Source organism: Geospiza fortis, unplaced genomic scaffold (genome assembly GCF_000277835.1).
Source record: "Geospiza fortis unplaced genomic scaffold, GeoFor_1.0 scaffold206, whole genome shotgun sequence".
Lineage (NCBI taxonomy): Eukaryota > Metazoa > Chordata > Aves > Passeriformes > Thraupidae > Geospiza > Geospiza fortis.
This window is the reverse complement of record NW_005054311.1, coordinates 9,294,788-9,301,569: the sequence shown is the minus strand read 5'-3', so window position 1 is coordinate 9,301,569 and position 6,782 is coordinate 9,294,788. Positions and strand designations below refer to the sequence as shown.

At 39.3% G+C, this 6,782-nt stretch overlaps 1 long non-coding RNA gene across 1 annotated transcript in view; it reads right to left on the bottom strand.

Moving 5' to 3' along the window:
* Positions 1-946: 946 nt before the first annotated feature.
* Positions 947-6,782, bottom strand: part of LOC115947727 — a 22,080-nt gene continuing 16,244 nt past the window's right edge. The window contains exons 2-3 of the long non-coding RNA XR_004081579.1: positions 2,134-2,296; positions 947-1,307 (exon numbers count right to left, since the gene is read on the bottom strand). This is a non-coding gene — a long non-coding RNA (uncharacterized LOC115947727). The remainder of the gene's footprint in view (positions 1,308-2,133; positions 2,297-6,782) is intronic.

Sequence of the window (6,782 nt, the reverse complement as noted above, 5' to 3'; positions counted from 1 at the left end):
TGCAGCACCGCTGGGACAGGGGATGACAGCTCTGAGGGTTGGGATGGGGTCCTGGGAAATGTGTTGGTGAGGGACTGTGGATGCTCTTGGGATGCTGCCAACCAAAATATGCAGTGGTCTCTCACCAGTCTCTGCCCCACTGACTTAGCTTTTTTCTGCTACTTGCTATTCCAGCTCTGAACAAGAGCTTTTCTGGGGTGTTTTTTCTTCTTACTTTGGGCTCTTTGCCCCATGGAAAGCGAGAAGCCATCCATGTGCTGCCATTGCCACCAGCACTACACCCCCAGCAAAGGAAGGAAAGTCTCAGGATGCACAGGGCTCTCCCAGTGCTGCCTAAAAACTGAGAAAAACCTCATTATTTCTGGTGCAAATTTGGATGTGTGGACTCTCTGCCAAGCAAAAATACATAAATTCTCTGTGCAAGGAAGCATTTTTACCAAAAAGTCGAGAGTCACCTTCTACCCATGAATAAGAGCTTTGTGAATATCCCAGCATGACAGAAATTGCAGGTGGCTGTTATAAGTGATGTATTTAAAGAGATTTATTCTATTTCTTAATTTGGAAAAGCAACCACTATCTTCCAGGGCAGGGTTTCACTTTTATATCCCTGGAGTTTATACAGAAGGTTGCTGCGGTCAATCAGGCCACCCATGTAGGACATAACCTCACAAACATCGCTGATTATCTGTGTAATACAAAGAACTTACATTCTGTTTTGCCTTTAGTTTAACATCACCTGTAAAAACACTACCATTTGAAAAGACCAGACTATGTATAGAATGGTAAGAGCTGACACTGGCTCAGTCAACAGCTGCATGTTTTTCTATGTTATGGTAGTGGTTAAGAGCATAGATAGCTGGGAAGTTTTGGGGAAAAAAAGACTATTTTTGCCATGAAATTTCAATTAGCTGAAGTTTAATTTAAGGTCATGGCTATCAAAGGGTTTCACTATTTTCCAGAAAATTTCATGACTCAAGCTCATCATAGGAAATAACTGTAAGTTTAAATCAAAAGAGGTCAGTGTCTTACTACCATATCAGCAGCTTCCTACAGGTAGCTCTCAACACATAACTTCAGACCTGCAGTGAAATGGGGAAGCAGCCTGATACGTAAAAACGTGGTTACATACAGCAGCAACTGAGTGCACCCTCGTTTATGTGTGGGGCCATCTAGGATCAGACCTGGGTTTCATTTCACTGGGGTTTCCCTTGGCTGTCTTGCAGCACAGCTGGAAGAGGAAGGCAGATGGAGGAACACACTTTCCTCTGGCTTGTGCCCTCCTGTTGGAAGGTGGACTCCAAGTGCTCCTGTACAGGAAGGAAAAAGAAAAAGGGCCAAGTGAAAAGCAGACCTCCTTAGGCCATGTGCAGGGTGAGCAGAGAGGACAGTAATAGCATTTAAAGTGTGGGCAGCCTTAAAGCCTGGTTCAAGCTCTTTGCCACATGTTCCCAGGGTTAAGCAGATTAATGGTCAGGTTTCTAGCCATGTTTTGCCTAAGTTCACCTCATTCATGCTTAGATTTTAGTAGAAAAAACAACTCCTAGCAGTCATGTTAGGTACAACTTATATTCAAATACCTGTGGCCTGATAAAAATCCTCCTGCAGTGAACAATAATTAGGACATTATAATACAATTGCAAGTCCCAGAAGAGAGAAACACTGGGATGGTGCTATTTAAATGTAAATACAAATTTTGCTAATGGTCTTGCAGAAAGATGGGGAGCTTCATTCAGTTTTTGGGTCAGAAGTGTTTTACTACAAAGAACACTAGAGAGCAAAGATGCATGAAAACAATTTTCCTGTCTGATTATTTGGGGCAGGGATTAGACCCATTCATTGTTTCCCCGTACATTTGTTCCATCTTTCTGTAGCATAATACGTGGTGTCAGTCTTGGAAATGAAATGAAATCTCACATATTGGTGAATTTGAGAGCAAACGAGTTCTAGAAATCCCGCTTGGAAATTTTTTTGGCATGCCATGTGAAGTCAAATGCAAGATTTCCACATCACTCCCCCCTGCCCTTCAGTTCTCTCAAAATTATTCAGAACCAGCCTCACAGCCTAGCAAACGTCTTTGCTCTCTCTCTCTCACACACACATACCCCCCACACTGCCACACTGGTGTGTGCATACATCTCTCCAGCTGTGTCCTGGAGGTTCCTGGGAGCCTGAAGGGAATGCTCATGAAACATGACTTTCACAGATTCTCCGTCCATCTGGAACACTGGGGCAGCATATGGCAGGCAGCACAGTAACTGTTTGTGGACATGTCAGACGTTTTTGCCTTGTGTATTACCTGATTAAGGTAAGACAAGACGTGCTGATATAAACCTCTTTCTCCCACATTAACCCTCTCCAGTTTTATTTTTCAATTTAAAAAGGAAGTATTTTTTTGGCTAGGTCTGCAGGGGTAGTATCCCCTGAAAGCTACAAGAATGTTCACATAAACACATTGCTGATACAATTATACCAGCTTTGCATAGACAGAGATAAAAAAAGAAAGGTGTGCAAGGGAAGAATGTTTTTTAATATAAATTGTAGGGTTATCCCTGGGGCTGGAGAAAAAAGTACAGTTAAAAAAAAAGATTAGGAAATAATAACTAAAGCTGCATGCTTTATTACTTCAGGTAAAAATATCTTATGAATAATATAATCATTGTCTCTGGTTATTGGGTATGAAAAAGATAAGTGTAATCAGTGTACTGTGATACAGGAACATTAACACTTTCACATTGACTGGATACAGACTTAGAAATGAGTTAAGAATCACTGGGTCATCTAAGTGGAGGATTATTCTACACACAGGCCCCTAGGTCAATTTAAATTATTTAATTCATCTTGGTGACTGCAGGGGCCTAACCATCCCTGTGCCTGCATTTTTATCTTGCAGTCCTCTTAACATAAGTTTAATTCTGGGGGACCAGAAAGCCTAGACTAACAAGACAGTGCACCAATATGCACACATTGGCTCTTGTAGGGTTAATGATAGAACCACAAAGAGAAATGACTCAAATTATACCAAGGACATTTTATTACCCAGCAGCCTTAATCAGTACATATATTTTTTTACACATTATTATACCAAGGGTCCTTTCAGTGCTCATTGGCTTGTTACAAGCATTAAAAGAGGGGACGATGCTTTGCAATTAAATCCATATCTTACTCTGAGCCTCGCTATTTTCTTTGAGAAGAGCTGGGAGGAAGCAGACAGATGCAGCTAAAAGCTGTCCAAATAATACTGGAAAAGAGGGTGAATAAGTCCACTGGCATGCCACACTTTCACTCATTTCTTTCACAGAGAATTAAGATCAGTAGTCATTCACCCTCAGACCATATTTAGTGCCAGGGCAGGCAGGGTTTTTGTAACCCAGCCCAGCCCCACCACTTGTGAGCACCAGGCTGCTTTCTCCAGGCTGGGTCAGTATGTGTAATACTCACTCTGGTGTGTTTTGGAGATGTCAAAATTTAGCACTTTGGCTCTTATTCATTGGGTGAGGGATATTTTTAGATAACTAGTAGTTAGTGGAATTTCTCTAGAAGTTTCAGCTCTGGTGGCTTTGTAGTAAAGAGAAAGAAAGAGTATAGTAGGGCCACAAGAAAGACACCAAAGCACTGGTGAAACAAATTGGGGGAGAGTTAGTGGCTACAGTCTGTATTGAATTATTGACAAATATAGTCATGCTTCAATTTGAATTCGAATTGTCTGCTACACAATCAACTGTAAGATCATCTTGATCCTAGAGAAAAAAAGATGAAAAGCCTGCTCTCAAGTAAGATGCAACTCTGTTGGAGAAAGCAAATCAATGAACCTATGGGCTGATACAATACGCATCCAGGCTGTGAAATTTCCAAAGGCCTTGTGTTTATTTTCTGGGAAGCTAGGAAATTCTTGTTATCCATTTAGTTATACTTTACAATGGATCAATAAGTTTAAGGTTTAAATTGGTTTCAGTTGTGATGTGAAAGTTGATCTTTTCATGGATATTAAGGTATTTACTTTGGTCTGGTGCTCTTTGAGCAAGCAGATGGTAGAAGCTGCCAGGTCTCTGCTTTGAAAAGTAGACTTGGCTGAAGAAATCAGTTTAGTGACCAAAACACAACTTTCAAAAAAGGAGAAATTACCTGGGCTGAATATCTTCCCAGTATGCTATTTAAGGATGAAACAAGTAATGGAGAATTGACAGCTATCTGACCTCCTTATGTGAAGTGTTATACTCCGAGTTTGCAGCTAAGCAAGCACCATCCAGGGCAGGGTTACACATGCTTTGAATGCTGCCTATCAGGTAGGATTCAAACCTTGATACACATTACTTTGTAGCTCCAAAAAGGAAGCTATGTCCAGAAAAAAGAAACTATGTGAAGAAACTTGGCTCTCTTAATATTGCACTTTTCCTTTATCCAACTCATGTTATTCAGTTCACTTTAAATTCTAAGCATAATAACATCCCAAACCTGATGGATAATTTACCAGAAAGAATCAACTTTTTTCTTTTTGTTGCCTGCAGATCTGTACTAGCTCAAGATTGTGTATTGAGTGACTCAGACTTTGCTGGAAGCAAATTCACAGAAGGTTTCCTCTCGGGAACTTTGATTTCACTTAATGCCAAAACCTGATTCATATAAAGAGTTAAATATGGTAGTTTGTTTGGTTTGGGGATTTTTCCCCAAAAGTAGAACAGAAGTCTTAGGCACTTCTGCAGTGTCAAAGAAATTCAGATGTGAATAAAGCTTCTGCAATTCTAAATCACAGTAATGTTTCAGAATTGGTTAGAAATATCTGACTAAAAAAAGAAGCAACAAAACCATTTAGTTTTGGAGTAAGAAAATAAAGGGTTGTTTTGTTTTGCTGGGGCTTTGGGTTTTTTTCAAATAATTAACTGCTGAGAAATCAGCCCTGACATTTCCCAGAGCTAGCGTTCCTCCCTCTCGCAGATTAGCCTGGGTTAGTCTTGGTCGTTTCACACAGCTTGTTCTTTTTAGCAAGCCAACATTTTCCACCAATGTCAGAAAAAGGACCATTCTAGTCTCCCTGTAAAAACCTGTTCATATGCAGATTTATGCAGTCTACAGGTAATGTTTCAGGGGAAACTCAAGGTGGAAATTGTTGACTCTATAAATGCACTGTTCAATGCGCACCTGAAATGATGGTTGATCAGTGTTATTCAACGCAACTTGATAAGAGCTATTTTTTTTAGTACTTATTCTTTCTTTTTAGTTGGAGATTCACAACAGTAATGATATTTTAAAGCAAAACCAGTTTCATTTCAAAAGATTACTTTTCCAGAATTTATTCAAATTTACATGCCATAAAAGGGTCCTACAAGATACTATGCTTTAGTCAATCTGCTAGAAGAAAACAAACATTTCCTGAAATTAAATCAGAGCTCCTAGACACCATGAAAAACAAAGAAACAAACAAAGAACCCAGAGGAATCTGGACATGACAGTAGTTTAAGTAGAAAATTGTGGAAATCCTGAACAAAATGCTATAGGCCAGCTGAAGAGCAAATTAGCTGGAAAACTGTAGAGCACCTATTGGAAAGTATTTAAAGCATCTGTGGGTCAAATATTCATCTACTGCCTATCCAAGATGCCCAAGAGAATCAATTTTTTTATTTGCTATCTTCTTTGAATTGGCCTAGATGCTCACAAGTGTAAAACTGCCTCTTCCAAAACATTATAGAGGAAGAGGTTGTTATTACCCAAGTGCAGCAAAGCTCCTTGTGCAACCGGTATTTTCCTCTTATTGCAAAAATTCCTTGTTTTCCATTGCTGAATAAGTTACTTCTCCAACTTTAGTCCTCTTATCCCTCAAATTAATGGAGGAAAGTGAAGTTTATTAATACTCTGGAGCTTGTAACATTAGAGACACTTGCCCGTGTTTGCAGCTCCCCAAATGCACAGCCTCATTTGCTGCCCAATCAAACTCAGTAGTTGTAACAGTTACCTATGCAGGTCTTACTCTAGAGTTTAAAATTCCCTAACTACAATATATATAGTTAGTCTTAATAAATAAATGACTTGGAGTATGCATTATATATCATTCAAATCCATGAGGACACAAATTATGTATAATACATTGGCTGTGTAATTTATTTATTAAGCAAAACGTGAATTTTCCATGGCTGTGTTTTGAGGCACAGTTTGTCACATACAGCTAAATGATGTATTCTTATTAGTCCCACTCAATTACCAAGTCATCCCTCTGTGCACTGCATATTTGTTAATGATAGTGCCACAACGCTGCATCTACAATACCTGTGATTTTAGTGATTCATAACCACTCACTAAAACCGTGAAAATGATAAATTGACTGCTGTTGATTAAATGCCGCCAACAGTGTGTTTCGTATGTGTTTGTTGCAGTTAGGAGTTAAAGAAACAGCATTGCTCCAATCATTTAAATATCTAATTAAGCAGAACCCTGTCTAGATAGAAAGAGCTTGTTGGAATGAAATATCATTAAAAGAAAAAAGAAAAAATAGTATAGCACTGATTTTTTTCATGTATGTACATAAAGACTTTTCATCTCAATCCCACTGGTCATAAATATGCCATGAACAAAACAAGACCAAAAGATAAAAATTAAAAAGGCTGAAGAACTTGGAGTCCTCTAGACTCACTGCACAGCTGCAGATGGTTGATTTGATGGCTTTAGCTGATCCCTCAGATTAGCTTGAAACAACAGTGGACTCCAGTAACATTAAGGCAGCCCTTAATGACAGCCCTTAAGACTTAAGGGGCAAACAGAGAGTGGAGAGGAGAGGATGGGGAGAAGCTATA